General features: G+C 53.9%; 1 protein-coding gene across 1 annotated transcript in view; it reads left to right on the plus strand.

Annotated features, from left to right (window-relative positions):
* Positions 1-10,249: 10,249 nt before the first annotated feature.
* The window catches only part of CDH22 (cadherin 22), a 138,785-nt gene continuing 128,471 nt past the window's right edge, over positions 10,250-20,563 (plus strand). The window contains exon 1 of the mRNA XM_067553910.1: positions 10,250-10,486. The gene's annotated coding sequence lies outside the window, so the exon portion shown is untranslated. The remainder of the gene's footprint in view (positions 10,487-20,563) is intronic.

Raw genomic sequence — 20,563 nt, forward strand, 5'->3', positions numbered from 1 at the left:
GCCAGCTTCTCAGATATGGGAACAGAGAGGATGACCTTTGTTTTGTGCAATGTATGACATTTTTTGCAAATGTATTAACTAATTTGCATATTTGCAAATAATTTGCGGGATCATAAACTTAAGCTTGTAATCAACACTTCCTGCCCCTAGCTGTAATGGGGTAGGACTTGGAGCTGAACAAAAGTTGGCAGCTCTGGCTGGGGAAGGTGCTTAAAGGGTCAGGGTGTGGGCGTCAGAGTGGGATGCTGGAGGGTTAACTGAGTGGGTGAGCACTAGGGCTTGTGGTCCGCTGGGGGCAGGGCCTTCCTGGGGGACAGGGAGTGCTGGAGTGCCTGAGGGACAGGAACTCTTGGGGTAGGGGTAGGTCACAGCAGAGGGTGGGGTGCCTGATGGAATAGGTGGTTTGGGGAGCAGTGTGGGATGGGGGCGCAACAGGGGGTCAGAGGCATGGTGCAGTATGGGATGGGGCAGGGTAAGGGGGTGGCACCTGCTGGATGGGACACAGTGTGGGTTGGGCAGCAGAGGGGGTGGTTCCCAGTTGGCAGAGCGCAGGGTAGAGTGGGGTTGGGTTGGGGGGAGGGGCAGTGCCTGGTGGGCAGCATGGGGCAGAGCTTGATAAATAGCTTAGGACATTGTTGTTGGTTTTTCTTGTATAATTGTTTAATAATTTGCATTTAGTAAAACTTGCTGTGTTGGAGTTGTCAGGCCCCAAAGAGTGAATGGAACTAGTGCAGATCCTCTGACAGGGCTGAGACGAGCTAGGGATGGCCCACGGCTCACAGCACAGACCCCCTGACAGGGCTGAGATGAGCTAGGGATGCCCCAACCCCACGGATGGGGTGTTTGGAATTTCCAGTGGCAGACCATGTTGGGGATTGGTGAGCTGCACTAACAAAACCCTTCAGCCCAGCCAGCACACACCACCTTGTGCTCTCTGTCCGCCTTGGGTCTCCCTTGGACTGCAGCTCATATCCCATTCCTTTTCCCTTGCTCTGGGATGGGCTGCAATATCGGGTTTACCAGATTCATAGAGGTTTAGATCAGCAGGGACCATTCTACTCATCCAGTCTGACCACCTGTGTAACCCAGGCCAGAGAGCTGCTCCCCACTCCTCTCCCCAAGATTCTGGCATCCAGCCTGTGATTTGCCTGAACTAAAGGGTATCTTAGAAAGACATGCAGTGAGCTGAGCCCACAGCAAGGCCTTTCTGCAGACAAGCTATAGAGCAAGACACCTCATCGCCTTTAGCCCAGGCCTCTCCATACCACACCCACAGACTCCTCTGGGCTGCCCTAAGTCCACACCATTGCACCCTCTGCAGAGCACAGTCTGGGAGCCAACTTGCACAGATGCTGGGTTGCTAACATCACCTTTGCTTTGTGTCTTGTAGGCTGAATGGCAGCATTTCAAACCAGGCACAGCTCACACAGGAGATGAAAGCGTGGAGCTGAGTAAACGGCACAGAGCCTGCTCAAGCACTTGTTTATGAAAGAACTGCCTGGAATGCAGGCTAAGTGGAAAGGTGCCACTTGAAAGATACCTTAATGCCTGTGAGTGAAAAGCATCAAGGGCTGGGAAGCGGGGAGCGTCCAGAGGCGACGGCACGGGCAGACTGCTAATGGGGCTGGTCCTGGAGTGAATGATGGTGAGCAAGCCTTTGAATGGGAATCGATGGGGTGAATGATGCAGCAGGAGCAGCTGGGAACGGAGCCGAAAGAGCAGAGTGAGAGGGACTGACAGAGAGAACAGGCACCAAGCTCCCTGTTAATGTGGAATGAGAGCTGGGGGCAGATGTCCCAGGGGAGGGGGAACAGCTATGGAGTCTCTCTGGATACCCCATGAGGAGCTGCTCTTCTTAACCCTGCCATGTCCAGAGACACCAGTAACCATGCACATGCTGCTGCTTGTCTGGTGAAACCCACAGCCACTCCACACAGGAGGCTGGGCTTTCTGCAGCCCTCGCCATTGAGCTGGGACTCTGGCTGATCCAGGCCATGCTTCTCCATTAGCTTAATGTGCAGTGGCTCCCCGTCCTCACATTGTCAGCGTGGCTGCTCCAGAGGCTCTGAAACCTTCTCCCTGCTCAGTGCAACAGGCTCTGTGCTCAGCGTTTTGCAAGAGACAAGCACAGGCCTGAGGTCTGCCTTGGACAGCTTACAAGGCCCTTTGTTCAAGATCTCCCAGGGCTTCATTCTGTTCCCTTTGAAAGGTTTGCAGGGACCAGGATCAGTCCCTAAAGAGCATTTGGGGGAATTTGGCAATGGTGAGTCAAGGAGTAATGTGTTAAATGAGGGGAACACGTGGGCTGGAGACAGCTGCACTCTGTGCTCCCAGTGGGACCTCTGCCCGCTCCAGCGTGGCTGTACATCCCCATGTGAACACCAGCTTATAGGGCAGGGACAGCCCTGCACAAAGCTCTGTTCTCCTTCCGTCTCACTAACGCACCCTGCTCCACTCTGTGTCTCCAATTTGCAGAATTTCCTTTGCTGGCTGCCTGCAGCCTCTCCTGTCACCCTGTAGCCCACCTTATCGCATCAGCCTCTCAGTCCAGAGCTGCCACACAGCACTCCTTCTCCCTCCTCTGCTCCTGAAATTACTCCGTGCAATGGAAACTCTGGGATTAGGTCAATTTCAATAGTCCCCTAGGTCAGTTACAATTACCTGCACTAGATACTGGTTTGAAAAGAAGCCTCTGATCTTTTCAACTTGCTCATTTTCCTCTTTCCGTTTCAAATTCTCCACTGCTGGAAATAACTTCAGCCTCTTTTACAGACCATAGTAAATGAGGATTTCATCCAGTTCCTTTGGTTTTTGCTGATATGGACTTTTTTCCTACACAGATGATGCCATGGACAATCCACGCTGTTTCCAGACTCTTCCACCTGGGTCCTGCCAGCCCCAGCCTCAGGGATGATGTCAGGCAGCACTAATGGTGCATGGTGCATTTTCGTATAGGCCATTGGCCCCAATATGGTATCCTGGACTGGCTTTTCCCCTCTGTTTGAGCCAGGCATCCTGCTGCCTTCAGAATCTTGAATTTAGAGCTGGTGTTATGTGTCGGAGTGACAAGTCCAAGGAGCGAGGCCCCTTCTTCACAGTGCAGGTGCAGCTCAGGCAGCTGACGTACAAGTTTCCCCATGAGTGTGCTCCTGCTCTGCGCTGGAAAAAGGAGGAGATTCAGGCTCCAAGACCCAGTCAGTCCTCTCTGGAGAGACTGTCAGCAAAGGGCCAACCATGCAGGGGATTTCTGCAGGGAGGACACCTAGGAGCCGGATGGAAATTTCGGTTGGTTTTTGCATAGTAACCATGGTCACACAGCTGACCTGGAGCCAATTACGGCATTGAAATGCTCTGACCTATGCCAGCCCAACCCCCATGTTTTGTGCTGATGAAGATGTAGTCTCATCGTGCTGGCTGGGGCCAGGCTGAGTCTGGCAGGTGGCTATAGGAGGTCACATTTTGTTCACCTGTTAGGGCCAGAGCAGGGTCATTCCCCTTCATGTCTTCCAGCCCAGGAGCTTATCAGCTGAGCTGGAAGAGAGGCTCAGGGCCCCTGTATTCTCACTGCACAGGCTGCAGGCTCCTGGGGGGCAGAGAAGGAACTATTTCGTGGCTTGGTTTCAGACTCCTCAGTAGGTTCTTGGGGCCTAATGTGGACTCATGCAATCCTTGTCCCAAACCAGCAAGCTGGGCGCACAAATGCAGCAGCATATTTTACATAAAGTTCAATTAAATATTTGCTTTATAATTGCGCAACAAATTATTCATAAAGACATTGGAATCTAATCACTGGGCTGACATGATGGAGTCTGCAAATGACACAGTACTCAGGGAGAATAAAGATTGGGGAGAGCTGCCAGCCTCCTCCAGCACGTGGCCCCCAGCTGCATGGGACAGGGCAGGGATCTTGATGCAGGAGCTGCCTCAGAACCATTAGCTGGCTTCCATCTGCTGAGGAGAGTTCAGAATGGCCCGAGGCATGATAGGGACCATCCAGCCTGATGCCAGGATAGTTGTGGGGCAGCAGGGTGGTGAATTTCACAGTGTTGCCAACTTTCACAATTTTGTCACGAGTCTCATGATAATTATTGTTTTCCTTAAAGCTCCAGCTCTTGGAGTCAAGTGGATATGTGATGATTTCAGCCTCCATTCTTAAAGAAAAAGTAAGTTTCTAGCCCTCATGGCTGTGGAGAAAGCTTCAAAATGTGACTCCAGTGCACCCTACAGGCTCAAAAAGCAGAAGGCAAATAACAAGAACACCAAATCTATTATTTTTACCTAATCTCATGATTTTTGAATATTTGGGGTTGGCAATACAGTGTTTGGCCCCACCTCCCCCACTCAGGGTCCTACGTGCCTGGCCCCAAGGGTGGGGGGGTGGGCAATGTGCCTTGCCCCTGGGAGGCAGAAGGGTGGACATGGGAGGCTGAAGGGGCAGGCTGCACCTGGATATGCCCCCTCAGGCCAGGCCATCCTGAGGAAGGCTGGCTTGGCTTGGGGCAGGTTTGGGGTGTTGCCAAACCTCGTGACACTGTCATGAAAGCTGCTATTGTATGGGACCAAAATCGGCCTCGTGACATGTTCCCATTCTCACAGGATTTCAGCCTGAGCTTTAACTGAGGCTGCCGCTCACCAGCTGGGTGCTGCAGGGGGGCTCCCTGCCCAGTGTGGAGCCTGGGCCCTGGGAAAGGTGGGCATCGGCCCCCAGCTCACTGAACCTGGAGTGAGGGGAGATGGGAGCCTGTGAGTGTGCCCTGAACACCGGCTCTCAGACCTCTCCTGCACCAGCCGGCTGGGGGCTTCTATCAGCTCTGCCGCAGCCCCAGCTGCATCAGTGTGAATCCCTGCTGGAGGAAGGCGGTGCACCTGCCAGTGTATTCCAGACCTGAAAGGGGCAGATTTCCATGGCTGCTACTTCCTGCCTGACAGCAAGAAACCTCCCCACTCAACAAAACCCTGAAGCTTCGTGCTTCGTGCTGCCCTCCACCTGGCGCGCAGGGTCAGGTCTGTGCCTCGGAGTCCCCCAGTGCCTGGCACGGGAGCTACAAGGCTAGGCAGAGATGGGATGAGGTGGGAATACACGAAGGCCACATTCTTCCATGAGCCCAGGACCCAGCCTTTATCCATTTGCCCCTGAATGCATTCTGAGCACTTGACCGCAGGCCCTGCTGCTTCCCCAGAAAGGCTGCACTTGGACGGAGGTTTAGTGTGTGCAGAATTAGGCAGAGTGTGATGGAAGCCAGAGCTGGCTGGCGGGACAGGGAGATGGATAGTTAGACAGCCAGACATAGACAGGGTGATGGAGATGTGGATTAATAGGCACTGGCTCTGCCACCAGAGAGGTGAATTTCAGAGCTCATCCCATTCTTGTACTGGATCCATTTCTCCAACGGGGTGCCGCAGCAGGATTTAGAGAGCGGTGAGAGCTGACTGCACAGGCTGCTCAGTGAGGAATTCCCACAGAATCACCTGATTCTTTGACCTGCTCCATATTACAGAGTGTGGCTGTGTTAGCCAATCAGGCAGCTCAGAGCTCCCCCATGCACTTGCTTCCACTAACCTCACCTAAGATTAACCTGCACAAAGTGTCTCCCTCTCCCATCTGACAGGTGGAAGAAACCCATGCAAAGGACAGGCTGCAACAAGAGAGCCAAGCAAGGACTGGCCTGAAAGCATATCTTCCTGTGCATTCTCCTGAAGTCACCCTCTGGAGCCACTTCAGCCTAATGGAGCAGAGTCCAGCGCAGCTCACACAGGAAACAAGGGTAAGAAAAAGCCTCTTCAGGTAGCTGAGAACTGCATTAAGCTGCAGCTGGGGCACAGAGTGAGCCCAGCCACAAGATGGGACTCCACTAATTGACTACATTTGTTCAGAGTCTGGCTGGCACTTGGCAGACATCCTAGGAAAGACAAACCCACCAGAAGGCACTGGCTGTTTGGGTGGGTGGGTGGGGAGGCTCACAGCTTCCTCAGGCCACCAGGAAGTAATGCAGGGAGGAGAGCGGGAACTAACTACAGGGGAAACTCCCAGTCCCTGCTACTCCAGGAACAGCCTCTCTTGGCAGGAAGCACAGCAGGGAATGGGGCAAGAGTATTGGCTGTGGGGATCTCCAGCAGGGAGTGCTGTAGGGAGCAGGGCAGTAGTGATGGCTGGGGAGCTCTCAGCTGCTCCAATCTCTCCTCCCAGCAGCAGACTCCTTGAGGTTGGAAGTCTGAGAACTGGAGGAGAAAATCCCAGTAAATAGTTTTTATCTTGTTGTGTTTACAAGAGTGGTGGAAAGAGATAATCTCAATGTTTGTGAACCATGGAGTTTTTCTCTGAGAAAATGGCAGATTTCCATCCTGTGTCAGGAGGCCCTGTTTCTTTTCTGATATTTCTTTAGTTGTTCGTGTCACGGCCCTTCAGTCTGAGCAGTTTTACAAATGTGCTGTGGAGATGAAAGCGCCAGGAAAAGCTGCTCAAGATCAAGTTGGAAAAGCTTTTAACTTTCAACTGCTACAGACAAAGGCACACACAGAGAGAGGGAGAACACAGGGACTGGGAAAAGAAAGAAAGAAGGGAGAATAGACACGTGAAAGGAGCAGAGCAGAGAAGACTAATCACAACAAAAGCGAGATCGAGAGGCAACAAGTGAATGGTAGAAAGAGAAAAAACAGAGAGATGAAGAGAATAAAGAGAGGGGATTGGAGCCCAGGGAGGGAGTGCTAGAATCAGGGGAGAGCGCCGCAGACAGGGAAGAATGAGAAAATACAAAGGTAGCTATTCGAAGGGTAGGATAGATCAATGAAGGGCAATAAACAGGAGTGAGAAGCCAGATGGGATGAAATCCCCATAGAGTAAAAGGGAAAGGCAGCAGATTCTGAGGGAGACTGACCAGGGTTTCAGTCACTCTGAGAATTAAAGACGTGGCATGAAAGTGGAAGGGAAATGCCACAAACGGAAGGGAATAAGCCAAGGCTGCAGATGGAAGAGGGAGAGAGGAATTCAGGGACAGAGAGAGTCTGGAAGAACCTTGCCGAGGGAGCAGCCTGTGGAAGGCCATTTCACCCTGGAAAGCTGGTTCTGTTCTTGTGCCTTTCCCCTAGGGTGCCCCAGGGTTTCCCGGCCTTGTGCTCCAGTCTGAGTGTCTGTCTCTGATGTTGGGCTGGTTTTTTTATGTCTCTCCCAAGTGTTGTAAATTCCAGCCATCATAGAAGGGGTTGTAATAAACCCCTGCTCGCTGTCTGGGTCAGAGGACCCCTGGCCTGAGGCTGACCACCCCTCGTTCCTGTAGAGAAGACCTGGGATAGAGCCCTTGCTAGCTGGGGTAAGTTCCTCTAGAGTCGCAGAAAGAGGAGCCAGCTCCACATACCCCACTTTCAGCCCATATGCCGTGGGGATAGGGCTGAAGAAATTAACCTCCCCCTGCTCCAGAGAGTGAGCAACAATGGGGCTAGCGATCCATGCCCCGCAGAGATGGAGCAGAGCACCTACAGCCCAGTGCCCAGGGGCTTACACATCTCACTGCCCAGAGGGATACCAGCCTGCTGGGCACTGGATGCGTGCTCACACTGCTCCTCCCCTGTGCCCACTGTTCAGGTAGAGGGTGTCTGGTCTCTGCCTCCCCCCAGCTCAGAGTCTTGCCCTCAACCCCGAAGGGTGACAAGGGGGGGAGTTATGGGGTGAGAGCTCCCTCCATGTGTGGCATGTGCTGTGCAGACCCCAACCTTTGTCAGGCACTTCGACTAACCCAGATGGGCCCAGTGGTTTGTACCACAGGCAGTGGCCAGGACAGGCTGACCTCAGGCATCTTGGGCAGAGGTGGACTTCCCTAGGGTTGTGGCCTGGGTCCTCTGGGCTTGGGAGTTAGTGTTTGACTGGGGCCCCATGATGTTGGATGCTGCACTCCTATACAAAGAAAAGCCTGATCCCTGTGCCAAAGAACTTGAAACCTGCCAGGTGCCCATCCTTGTGGCATCTGGGCACCAGGGAGGGTACTGCTGCTCCTCTTTCTGACTGGGGCCCAGCCACTTCCAAGCCATCCTAACGGAGGGAGGTCCCTGCTAGTAGACGCCAGAGACAGCACAGAGCAGCTGTACTTCAGGCTTCATTGTATCCCTACGAGAATAGCAGGGCCTGGGAGCCCCACATGCAGCTGGGCACTAGTCAAACTGGCCCTCTGGCTGAACAGACATGCATGTCTCCTGACCCTTCCCAGAGTGCCCTGCCTGCACCTCACTCGTGCCCTGTGCGCCAGCACTCCTCGGGGGGGCCCCCCCTCTCTGGCTCCAGTTCTGTTTGCTGAACACCAGTGGAGGTTATTGCTCCCAGCTCATTCTCCCCCATCTCCCTTTGGCCCTGAGATGGTCACACACCCTGTAGTTAGCAGTACTGAGCCTGGGCAGAAGTTGGATGAGAAAACGCAGGTGTTGCAAGAAGAGGCACAGAGACTCCATTGGTGACACCACTCCTGCTCATTCACTGCTGGCTCCAGTGCCCCAGCAGGGTGCTGGAGTGCTGTGATCCTGGAGGACCCTTCCTTCCGCTGAGATAGGCACTGAGCTCCTGGCCAGTTGAGATCATTAAAGTCCCAGGCCAGGCAGTTAGCTCCTGACAGGTGATTAGGGTGACTAGATAACGTGTGAAAAATTGGGACGGGGTGGTGGGCAACAGGTGCCTGTATAAAAAAAAAGCTCCAAGTATGGGGGCTGTCCCTATAAAATCAGGACATCTAGTTACCCTATGGCTGATTACACTTCACTTCCCTACAACACCTGCATGGTTTCCATTGGACCCAGGTTTCTTCTTCACGTCATCTCATAAATTTTTGGGTATGTAACTGTCTGCCCTTCAGCAGCTCCTGTCCCACCTCCGCGGTAGCGGCTTTTCAGTGTAAGAATGAATGATCCCTGCACATGCTCCTGTTGGCGTAGTGCCCTGCCATTGAGCAGTGACAGAAACTCGGCTGTGCAATTTCTACTGGGCTGGGAGGGTTGCTGACTGTGCCCAGAGAGGTACCCAAGTTTTGCAAGTGTTACTTTGACTCCAGCTCAGCTTTGGTGCTCCTTGTGCTAAGTGTCAATTCACCTCCATGCACAGATGTGCCAGGACTTTGCTTCAACCAACTCAGTGCTGGGTCTGCCCATGAAAGACTGTTAAGATCTAGTGCTGTCTGTAGGGCTGCCCCTCAGCCTGTATGCAATGGAACGGAACGGAACGGCTGAGCCATGGGATGGTGGGACAGAATGCGACCCTTCCTCTGCCTGGCCTTCTCCTTACAGAGCATGCCAGAAACAGCTCCCTGCCTGTGAGCTAGGCTGGGCCAACTCCCAGAGAAGGGCTCTGGCCAGGATTGTTTTAATTTGTATGGGGTAGTGCTCAGAAAGCCCAGGCCAGGAGTGGGGCCCCATGTGTGGATGCTGTACTCCTATACAAAGAAAAGCCTGCTCCCTGTGCTAAAGAACTTGTAACCTGCCAGGTGCCCATCCTTGTGGCATCTGGGCAGCAGGGAGAGAGGGGGTGCTGCTCCTCCTCTTTTCTGACTGGGTCCCAGACAGAGAAGGGGAGGAGTGCCTGGAAGGGCTGCCCCATTCTACCCTCGCCTGGTGTCTCGGCCAGGGCGCACTGATGGAGGGCAGACAGGACTGGCCTGGCTCGGTGGCTGGTGAGACACAGGCTGGTAGGTGCCCAGGCCCTAGAGGGAGTAGCTGTTGCAGCTTCTCCAGGCAGCAATGCCTCTTTCTACTGGAGCACCCTGTTCTGCATGGCCATCTTCCTGCTGCACTGTTCTGCACTTCTAGTGCAGTGAGTCTGCCTGGGGCTGTGAGTGGCAGACGTGCCCCATGGCTTCCTGGGCCTGAGAGTCCAGAGGGGCCAGGCAGGTTCCAGCCCAAGGCCCCCCAGGGTCACACAGCAGCCCTGGAGCTGCAGCCTAATCCCCTGCCCCAGCTCGCTCCTTCCCAAGGGTCCTGATGGGTCTTGCTGGGGCAGACCCTGGGTCATGAGGAGTGTGGGTTGCAGGGCATGATGGGGTTGTCTGCCTCATGGAACAGGGTGGGCAGGGCTGGAGTGGAGGGGGGCAGAGGGAGGTTGTGGGGGAGGAGAGGGGGTGCACAGGGAGGCTGTAGGGGGGAGGATTGGGGAACAGACGGAGGCTGGGTGCGGGAGGGGAGGATCGGCGTGCAGGGCCCGCGGGGGCTGGAGCCCCGGCAGCGCTGCATTCTCAGCGTCTCCAGCAGGGGCCAGGCCGTGCCGTGCGGTGCGGTGCGGTGCGCCCTCCCTCCCCAGTCACACTCCAGCCCTCTCCCTCCGTCTCCGCTCGCTCTGCCGGCTCGGTGGAGTCGGCACCAGGAGCCGGGCTGTGCTCGCGGCCGGAGCGGGGCTTCTCCCCTGCGCAGCCCGGCGGGGAGCGTGCCGGGCTCCCGCTGCCAGGCGCGGGCGATGCGAGCCCCGCGGGATGTTAGGCGAGCCCCTGTCGGGAGGATCCGGCTGGAGCCGCTGCCCGAGGTAAGAGCCGCTGCCGGGGACGGAGCCGGGGGAGACGGGCGCTGCCGGGAGCTTCCCGGAGCAGAGGGAGCGCGTCTGCCTGCTCGCTGGGTGCCGGGGCTGCCGCGTGGCCGGGCGGTGGGTCGCTCCCTGCCAGCCCCCGCGGAGCAGAGGGGCGAGGAGAAACCTAACTTCCCCTTCTCTCGCCTGGCTGCAAACTTTCCTGCCGCTCCAGGCGGAGTCCCCCAGTCTCTGGGCATGAGACCGTGCAGCCTCCGCCGAGCAGTGCGGGGCGCAGGTGCCGGGGGTTACTTCGGGAGCGGGGCGAGCTGCGAAGTTCGGGGCCAGGGGCGGGTTGCTGCGATCTTGGGCTGAGTCCGGTTGAATGGCTCCTTGTGCAGGTGACTCAGGAGCTCTGCGCTGCGCTGCCTGCTCAGGCCAGGTGCCCCGAGCTGCAGGGGCTCGGAGGGGCACGGGCTGGGCGAAGAACAGCTCTGCTTTGCATCACCCCCGGGTCCCTGTGCTGGTGCCTGGTTCCAGCCTGCGCCATGGCACTCCAGCCGGGCTGGGCTGGCGCGGTGGGTTTCCTGGCATAGCTGGCTTGGCAAAGGGCTGTCACTCTGCACCCAGGGGCTCGGAGGTAGGCTCTGGTGGACAGCCCTGCGACCAGTGTGTTGTGCACGGGTGACCCCTGCCACCTTCCTGGGCTGAGTACAGGCTCCGCTGCTGCTGTGGGGTCAGGACTGATGCAGCCTGGGGTGTCCTGCTGGAGCGAGAGCCGTTGGAGGGAGTTCTGGCAGCCAAGGGAATGTAAAGCCGATCAGCTGTTCTCCATGGAGGCACTTGGCAGATGCGATCCGTGGAGATCGTCACCAGGCTCTGGGTGTCTGTCCCAGGGGCTCTAGAGCACCCATCTCCGCAGCCCCTGGGCTCTCAGGTGTCTGCGGTTCACTCTTACAAGGAACTGCCCGAGACTCCTGTAGTCGTGTGTGTGCTCAGGGTCCCTGCAGGTTCCCGCCCTTTGGCCGTCACCCCTGTTCCTGTTTTTTCATTCATTGCCCCCGCCACATCAGTCCAGTCCCGGTCCAGTAGTTCCTCCCCTTAGGTTGGGGGAGGGGCTTTTAGCCAAATAGCCCTAACCTGGTGAACCTCTGCAGCACCAGCACAAGGGGAGGGAATGAGGGAGTGGCTGGCCTAGTGCTGCCTCTTCTTCACTTGTGTCCTTTGTAATGTTCCTTAAAGTTAGTTTTTTCGTCGGTGTCAATGTAGGTTTTTAACAAAGCCTGTTACAGAAATGATGATGTGAATAGTAGCAAGCATGAGCCAGGCGCTTGCGTGAAGTTCAGACAATAAACCAAAACTCAGTGCAGCATGAGAGTCGGGCGGAGCATGGGCTGTCCAGGGTGAAGTGAGCTCTGAGTGCACTTGGATGGCCTGAGGAATGAGAGCAGCAACACTGGGTTCTCTGCAATCACCTGCCTTGCAGATTATACCCTGAGCTGGCATTTCTGTTCTGCTGGGGAAATTTCAAATGCAAACTATTTCCTCGGGTCCCGTTTCAATTGCTCATGACAGCCTGATATTTACAGAGTGTTTCAAACCTGCAGACTCTAATTTAGTAGGTTATGGACTCTGTTTACCAGGAAGCTCAGTGTAGATGCAGCATCAGGTTGTGCTAAGATTTCTTTCATAAAACCTGTAGAAGCTCCCCCACCTCCTTCTGGAAAGTATCTAGAGCGCATGTGCAGCAGACCCTTCTTCAAGTTAGAGATCATGGCCATTTTACATAATTTTTCAAAATCCCCCAAAGAAGCAGTTTATCCAGACTGACTGATTTTGGTATTTTATACAGTAAAAGCAGGGAGTGAGAGAGTCTTGCATGTTTCTGCCTGGCTGAGACCTAGCTGGCTGTATTCCACCCCAAAGTTGTTTTTCTGTCTCAGCGACAAACCCGTGGAAATGCTGACATGGCCTTGAGTTAATGACTATAGCATGAAGCAGAGTCCACTAAAATCTGAACAAGGCAGATCAAATTCTGCCCTGATTTACATGCCGTGCAACTCCATTGGGTTCAGTGAGATTGAGAACAGAATGATCCAGCCTGGGTTCCTTGCAGGAGGTGTTGGGTTGTCAACAGTTCATAGCATGTGTTTAAAAAAAAAAATCATCATTTGATATACAGTAAATACCAGCTTTGCCCCTGCAATACAAATCAAACACTTGCCCTTTGCTTTTCGTGCCTGACACTGAATAGTGTGAGACATGGATTTCAAACCCTGGACAGAAGAGTCATTGGTAAAATTAGGCCAATTTTAAAATGGTCTTTTACATGAAATTAACAAGTCTTACAGAAAATTTGGCAAAAGGCCTCTGTCAGGTGAAAGAGAATATATAGAAACAACATTCCCTTTCTCTGTTCCAAACAACACCTGGGGCTATTAAAACTGGGTCTTTAAAATATCTAAAGGCCCAATTCTGCAAATCATCACACATATGAATAAGGATTTTCAGGATCAGGCCCAAATTTACTGTTTACCATGTATGTTGTTTTGTTATTTTTGGAGGTCTTTCCATTTGGGCAATGAAAACAGACTAGTGTGTTTTACTTGTATTTATAATCAGTTTCTAGAAATTCGTCGTCTTAGGCACTAGTCCAAGGCAGCAGGATTTGTGCTGTAAACAATCCAGGGGAAATCTTTATTTGAAAAACCATTTCCTGTCCATTGACTCTTTATTTTATTTGCATGGAGGTGTTAAGTGGTTTTAAAGCTTCTCTGTAGAAAACCCAAGTTTTAGGGCAAATTTGACCTGACAGTTTTATAGGGACAGCCCTGATATTTTTCCTTATCTAGGTGCCTATTACTCCCCACCCCCATCCTGATTTTTCACACTTGCTCTCCGGTCACCCTAGCTGTGGCCATACTTGCTTTTCTTCTTTGTTGGCCTTTGCATGATATTTGCACATGTATATCCAGCAGGAATTGTGTGAGCATTGACATATAGGTTAATTATGTAGTTTTATAAGGAATCATATTTCAAGGGTATATGGAGGTATAGATTCCTTGCATTCGGTGTGTGGATTGTGCAATCTGTGTAGAGTGTGTGATTGGCTTGCTGTTCCCTGGATCTCTGCTCCATCTTTGAGGTCAGTATGTTGTGTGGCTTCTCGGTGAAGAGCGGTTGGCTGGAGAGGTGTGTGGCCCAGCCTTATGTCCTTGGTCCCTAGACCTTGAATTTTCTTTGCACCACAGTTTTAAATGGCATTGCCCTGTGCTCTGAGCTGGCTTTAGCAGCTCAGCCAGGCACTGTGACAGTGCCTTTCCAGCCAGGAGGGAATACAAACAGCATTCAGTCTGCTTCCTCTCTCAAGGATGACTGACTGACTGACTGGCACAGGCTGTGCCCCAGTTGTCTCCTCAGGGAGCTGGAGGTGAAAATCTACCTCTGGGAGGAAGATGGGGAGAGCCGGTGACTTCCTTTGCTTTCTGGATCTTCATGCAGCATTTGATTTTTCACCCAGGGCAGCTCTGTCCCCAGGATGGCTTTGTTTCCCCTCGTTTCCTTGTGCAGTTGGACTTGTTTGGGTTTAGTGACCATACCAGCCCTGGCTCTGCCTCAGCACATATGGAGCCTGCGTTTTGCCTGCTTGTTACAGCAGCAAAGAGCCATTCATCAGTCTCCCTCCCTGCATCAGCTCGGGATGTGGGGTGTTGGCTTGCAGGGCGCTAGGTGCAGCCTGCTTGCTAATGCAGGGCGGGCACCTGCTACCTGCTCATCTCCTGGGGCTTCTGATTTGTTTGTTGGAGTTCGCTGTTGAGGGCTGGGCTGCGACTGGTGGATGCTAAGCCAAAGGCCCTCTGATCCCATCGGCGGGCACCACAGGGATCCCTTGCTCCAGGATTTAGATTCTTTGTTACATTTAATCATGACTTCTTATGATTTGCAAAGCCTGGACAAAAAGCCTGGGAAATGTGCAGGGACAGCGCGTTCCAGTCATTTTGTCTTTTTCTACACAATGGTCCTGTTTACAGCGACTGCTCCAGACTCCCCCTCGGTCTGTCTTTGTGTTACCGTCATTTTCTGTTTCTTTCTTTCCGTCTCTGCCCCGCTTGATGAGGAGATCAGGTTGCTCTGTGCTGACGGGCAAAGAGCAGCTGGTTGTTGTGGCCCTGGGCGGTGCTGGATTTTATCCTAGTTAATACACCTCCACGCTTGCAGTTTGGGCAGCACACGGGGTGTTCTCCGCTGCCGGCAGCAGCCTTCTGAGCATTGCTTTTCCTAGTGCTCCGGGCCAGAGGAGAGATGTGCTGAGTGTTCTCTCTCTGGTCAAGCAGCAAAGATGTGGAATTTGCCTACGGGAGCTTTGGCCTTCCCTAATCCCACAAGCCTGGCTGGGAGCCCAGTGGAAGGAGGGTGAGGAAAATCTGTTGAAGCCATAGGTCTATCTTGGAGATGCTGTTCCTCAGAAGGCACTTGCGAGCCCTGGCTGGATCTCACGTGGGCTCCTACAAGACTGCAGTTGTGGGGACCAGCATTCGGGAGCTGGCTGCTGGCTTAGGGACATGCTGTTACTGCAAAGCTCACGTTTCTGGGAGTAGCTCCTGGTGCGGGCAGTACCTAGAGAGAGGGAGGGAGGGATGGAATTTACCCACCTGAGCGAGGGGCGGGGGATTCCCTGTGATTCACACCCCAAATGAGCAATTAGACAGATGCTGAATTTTAGTATCAAGTGTCAATTTTTAGAGCATAATTGTTGCCTCTGTGAGCCAGTGCCTAGGGCTTGGGAGTTGAACCCAGTCTCCCTCCTCTACCGCAGACTGCCTGTGTGACCATGGGCCAGTCACTTTGTCTTTCTGTGCCTCAGTTCCATCTGTACAATGGGGTAACAGCCTGCCCTGCCGCACAGGGGTGTGAGGATAAATACACTAAAGACAGTGAGGTGCTCAGATACTGTAGTGACACGGGCCATTGGAGCATCCGAGAGAAGGATAAACACAAGAGGGAAGTCATGTGCCCCCAAGTTGCCTGGATTCAGATTCTCGGACTCCCTGTTCTTGATTCAGACCATGCTGATTGCCAGTGTCAGACCTGGTGCTATGAGGTGATCACTGTCCTGAGGACCCTGCAGGATTCGCTGGATCAGGAAAGCCCAGGAGAGAAAACTTGTCATCTGAGTTCCTGTCCCAGTGATCGGCTTGTCTTAGCAAGATGGAGCTGCAGTGACACAGTGATGCAGCCTGGCTGAGATCTGGCTTAGGCTATTGGAATGAGGCAAAGCCTGAGGGCTGAAGTGCTGAAAGAATTGGTCCTGGATCCTGTGTTGCATCCCACAGGCCTGGCGTTACAGTCAGAGGGACGGGGTTGCCTGTGGAGCCTGTGCCCAGGAATTTCCAGCTGACAGGAACCCAGTCACTGAGGTAGACTCCACTTCGGCTCCTGTGCAGTGAACCCTTTAGCTACACAATTGACTTCTGGGCAAAGTGCCTATAAATCTAACAGGTGTACACAGACAGGGTCTGGCACTCGGGGAAGGGAGTGTATTCCATTGTCCAGCTCCAGGCTCCTGAGCTCGGCCAGGGGTCCAGGGTGAGGGTCCCAGTCCAGTGGCTGTGCTCAGTCTCTGCTGGCATAGCAAGGGAGCAGTTTTGCTGATGGGGGAAGTAGTGTTTGCTGGCGATGGGATGGAGCCTGTTGGTTTCTTCAGGAACAGTTACTGGCTGGGTGCCTGTCTCATTGAAGCATGAGGCTGTTGTCTCCTGGGCAGAGCTGAGAGCCTCCTGCCATCAGTGTTAGAGGGGAGTTTTGGGGGGCCGCAGAACAGAAATAAGTAGGATTTTATCATGAGAACAGAGATGATTGGCAGGGATTTGGAGCCTGCTGCCGAACGTATCTGTGCGGAGGCTTCTGCGTTGGCCATGGCATTGGAGGCCCAAAGAGGCTGTGTGGCTCCAGACTGGGGCATTACGGGCGGGATTATTCTGTTGCTGCAGAGCCAGGCAATCCTTGTTGCACCTGCCTGGGTGTGTTCATGCTGTCTCTTTCTGCACAGCCCTCTCGCTGTTGCTGTTCCATTACTGGTCCCCCTCCATCCACATCCACAGAGTTGAAGGAAAAGGATTTTGTGATTTCTGCCCCCCTCTCCCTCCTCTCGTTAGCTTTGCTTCGCTCCATTGCTATGCTCTGCTGTGAGTGCTGGGAGCTCTTCTGCTGTGGTTTTGCTAATCTCACCCTAATTAACTGCAGCTGGTGGAGTTAATGACTGTAGGTGACTGGGAACCTGGGGGCCTCAACTCACCTGAAGTTGCTGATGACCACATACCTTCAGCAGTTGGAAAACCAGCCAATCACATGAAATGAAGGGAATCACCATAGAAACATCTCAGCAAGTAACAGAAATGCCAAAGCAACCAAACCTACATTATCAGTGGAGTGTGTAGACATGGGCACAGACACACAGTAGATATAGGTAGACAGACAGACATAGGCAGACAGACACACACACCCCTTTGAGCACAAACACTGCAAACACAGAAACAGCAGCAGCTGGAGAAAATGATATGTTGAAACAGTATTTTGGCAAACCAGAGCTTCCCCGAGGCTCGGATTACAACACGATCTCAGGAGAAATACGCAAGGAGCCCAGCGCCAGAGCTGTGCACCCTTCTGCACTGACAAAGGCCTGATAGGGCAAAGCCATCTCTGCCCTGCGGTGTGTGCCTGATCGCTCTCTCTTCGAGATAAACCTTGGATCAGCCAGCAAGCACCAGAGCCATGCTCTGTGAGAGCATGCAGCAGAAATATGAATTTCTGGGGTCTCTGTGGTGGGGGTGAACAGTGTCAGCCCACCCTCAGGGATACGTAGCTTGTTCCACCACTGGTCCCCCCATTCCCCTCCCGGGCTGTGATCGGTGTGGGCTCAGGGAGGTAGCTAGAGCCTGCGGAAACGGAGGTCCCACAGCTGAGGGGTGGGCAGCCGGCAAGGGGTGTGGCCCCCCGATACAAGATCCTGGGAGCGCAGTGAGAGAAGGGAAGGGAGAAACAGCTGAAGCCTGTGAAGAGAGGGGGATGCAGGTCCCCCGCCACACACAGCCCCTGGCTCCAGGCTCCTCATGGGGTGAGGAAGGCAGCTGGACGTCTGGCTTCTCTCTGGTGGTTTGAGTCCATCTGTCCATCGAGGTCTGAGGAGAGTGAATATTGACAGGGTGGCCCAAGGGTTGAGCCTGTTGCTGGCCCAGGAGAGCATGCTGACTTGAGGGTCTCTCCCCATTGTTGCCTTGCCCCTGGGGCAGGAGTTCCCCAGAAGAGACTGCTGCCCCTCTGGGCCTGGCCCTTGGCCTGTCCTGCCTCTTCTTCCCCCAGACAGGCTCCTTGACATTCTGAGGGGGCCTGAACCTGGAACCAAATGCCCCTGGCTGTGGGTCCTCCAGAGCAGATGGGCTGGGGGTCCGCCCTCTCCTTCTTCACCCCCATTTCCCTTCCTCTTGTGCAGCATATGTTCCCCAGTACACATCTCCATCCGTCTGAGTGGCCGTGCTGAAGGTGATCTGCCCCCATTCCTATGGCAGCTGTTCCCTGGAATCCCAAATCCCCAAATGCTGGTTTTCAGTGATCCCTGTCACTGGTGATTGCACCCCAACTGTGAGTGTGTCCCATACCCTGGGGACATCTTGCCGCCCAGCTCTCCTGCTGCCCACCCACGCCTCCCCCAGACCATTGTGCCTGTCACTCCTAACCAGCAGCAACTGAGCCAGTTTCAGAACAGGAGTTAGAAGCAGCATCAGACCAGATACCCCAGCTGTCCCCACTGAGCCTCCTCCCAAACCCTCCATGCTCCTGGACCCCTGCCAGTTTTCTTGGTTGGACAGTCGAGTTTTCCAGTCATCTGGAAATGTTTTCTCTGCCCTGTTGCTGTGGAGACTGCCAGACAAACAGGGAGACACCTCCCCTGGCATTCAGGGGCCCAGCTATTTTACTGCCAGCCACGCCTGCCATGTGCACAAAGCTGAGCAATGGTGGAGATGTTTTTCTTTCCTCTCCCATTGTCAGAGTCTGGGGCTTGGTTGCAGCAGAATCAAGGAAGCACTGTTATATTGAGCATGTCCCTTTAGCCCTTTGTGGGTGGCTGGCTTTTCCCTTATCAAGACATCCTGTTGGATTTAATAGGGAGAAAGACAGGTCAGCTTCCATGGTAGTTAAATAGATGGTATAGAAATGTCTAAGTGTCTGGAGAGTCCGTCAGAAATGACCTCCGTGCTCGAGGTTTGGAAAGTCTCTACACAGATCCTTCCTTATGATTCTGACTCTTCTGTTGGCTCATGGTGCCTTTCTGGGCAAAACTTCTCTTCCAGCTCTGTCCAGTGGAAGAGCCAGGCCCTGATTTTGCTGCTCCTCTGCTGGGTCACCTCTTCTTCAGCCAGGACATTCAGGATAAAAGACTGTTCTGTGCTGCAGTTTTTGCTTCCTGATCTCCCCAGTGCTGCACCCGGCTGCCCACGGTGCCCTGCACAGCAGTGGCCGTCTGCTGCCCTGGACAACTCTGCTTCAGGAAACTGAGCACCCGTCAGATGCATGAGCACATAGAGGCCCCTTGCGCTCCAGGCCCTGCTGCGCTGCCCCAGGAAGGAACTAGCCCCTGTTGCTGATCAATCAGGTTCTTGCCTTTCTTCACCACAATCTCATGCTGAGGAGCTGTGAGTTTTAGACTTTTCAGGGAGGGCCCTTTCCCTGCATCCCGTGCACCAGCAGAGGGAGCCGCACTTCCTCGTTTCATACACAGGCTGACATGCCAATTAACGTATTAATTTGCAAGGGACAGTCAGAGGTGAGACTTGAACTCGGGTCTGCAAACAGGCAGGTACGAGCTGTGCTAGTCTCACTAAGCTGGCTGCCACACAGGGAATATGTGTATGCCTTACTCAGTGCCCCTTCCCTGCTTTATCACCACAGCTTGGGCTTGGGCTGGTCCCTCAAGCTAGCTCTGGTGCATCCTGGCTTCTGGGGCTGTGGCTGTGGGTAGTGTGCATGAGGCAAGAGCGCTCCCTGTGGAGAGCATACAGCGCAGGCTTTGCTTTGCCCAAGCCCAGAAGAAGGATTAGCTGAGACAGGAGAGACCAGGCTGAAGAGAGCTGGCCGCTGTGCTGGCAGACCATGTTGCTGTGTCCAGCCCTGGCGTTGCTCAGTGTTTCTGAGGCATAGAAAGCTACATGCAAACTCTCTGAATGGGCTCGGACTAGCAGAGCAGTGACAGATGTGCGCTTTAGAGCTCTGTCCTAATAAGCCATTGGCAGTTTGTCTGGAGAGAGGCTGGGGTCTGGCAGAGACTGATTCCTGGACCTTCAGTTCAGAATTGGTGAACAGGGTTTGGCTCCATGTGCTAAAGTGCTTTGGTAAGAGATGGATGGTTAGTGAGGCTTTTGGAGTGAGCACAGAATAAATCACCCAGGCACCCCTCACAGTTGTGGTATGCCAGCAGAGCACCCTGTCAACCATTGCTGCACTCCTGCTTTCCAGGACTCCTGCAACCTGCATGCTGCTGTTCCTGGGAGCAGGGGCTTCTGGGTGACTTCCAGCCCTGACTCATGGCATTGGGGGATGGTGTTTGGGGGACGGGCTGCAGCTAGTGGTGCTTGTGTGTTAGGTGCGTTCAGCACAAGAGGGAGATGCAGCCCCTGCCCTGCAGAGCCTGACAGCACAGAATGCTCCCAGACTGCCCTGGGGCAGGTAGTGTTTCTGCTGGGGGAGAGCAGCCAGTCTCATTTCCAGAGACTTTCCTGATGGGTTAGTGAGGTGGGTCCGGGCTACACATAGACACAATGGGCCAGGTCCTCAGCTGATGGAAATCAGCTTCAGTCCATTGTCTCTGGAGGAGCTACACCCATTGGCACTAGCTGAAGAGCTGGCCCAGGATCACCAGACAAATTCCTGCATTTATTTGGAATCGGCTGTGGCTGCTACCCTGTCTAATTGGATCCTTTACTCTTCCCTGGTCCATGGATCCAGTGTGCAGCCGTATGCAAAGTTCCATGGACACACTGCATGGCATGACTATTTCGGTGCCTCTTCTGCCTTGTGAGCCAGAAAATCGCCTCGGGGTTTCCT

The sequence above is a fragment of the Emydura macquarii genome, unplaced genomic scaffold, assembly GCF_026122565.2.
Source record: "Emydura macquarii macquarii isolate MOO-44397 ecotype Brisbane River unplaced genomic scaffold, CSIRO-AGI_Emac_v2 contig_1483, whole genome shotgun sequence".
NCBI lineage: Eukaryota > Metazoa > Chordata > Testudines > Chelidae > Emydura > Emydura macquarii.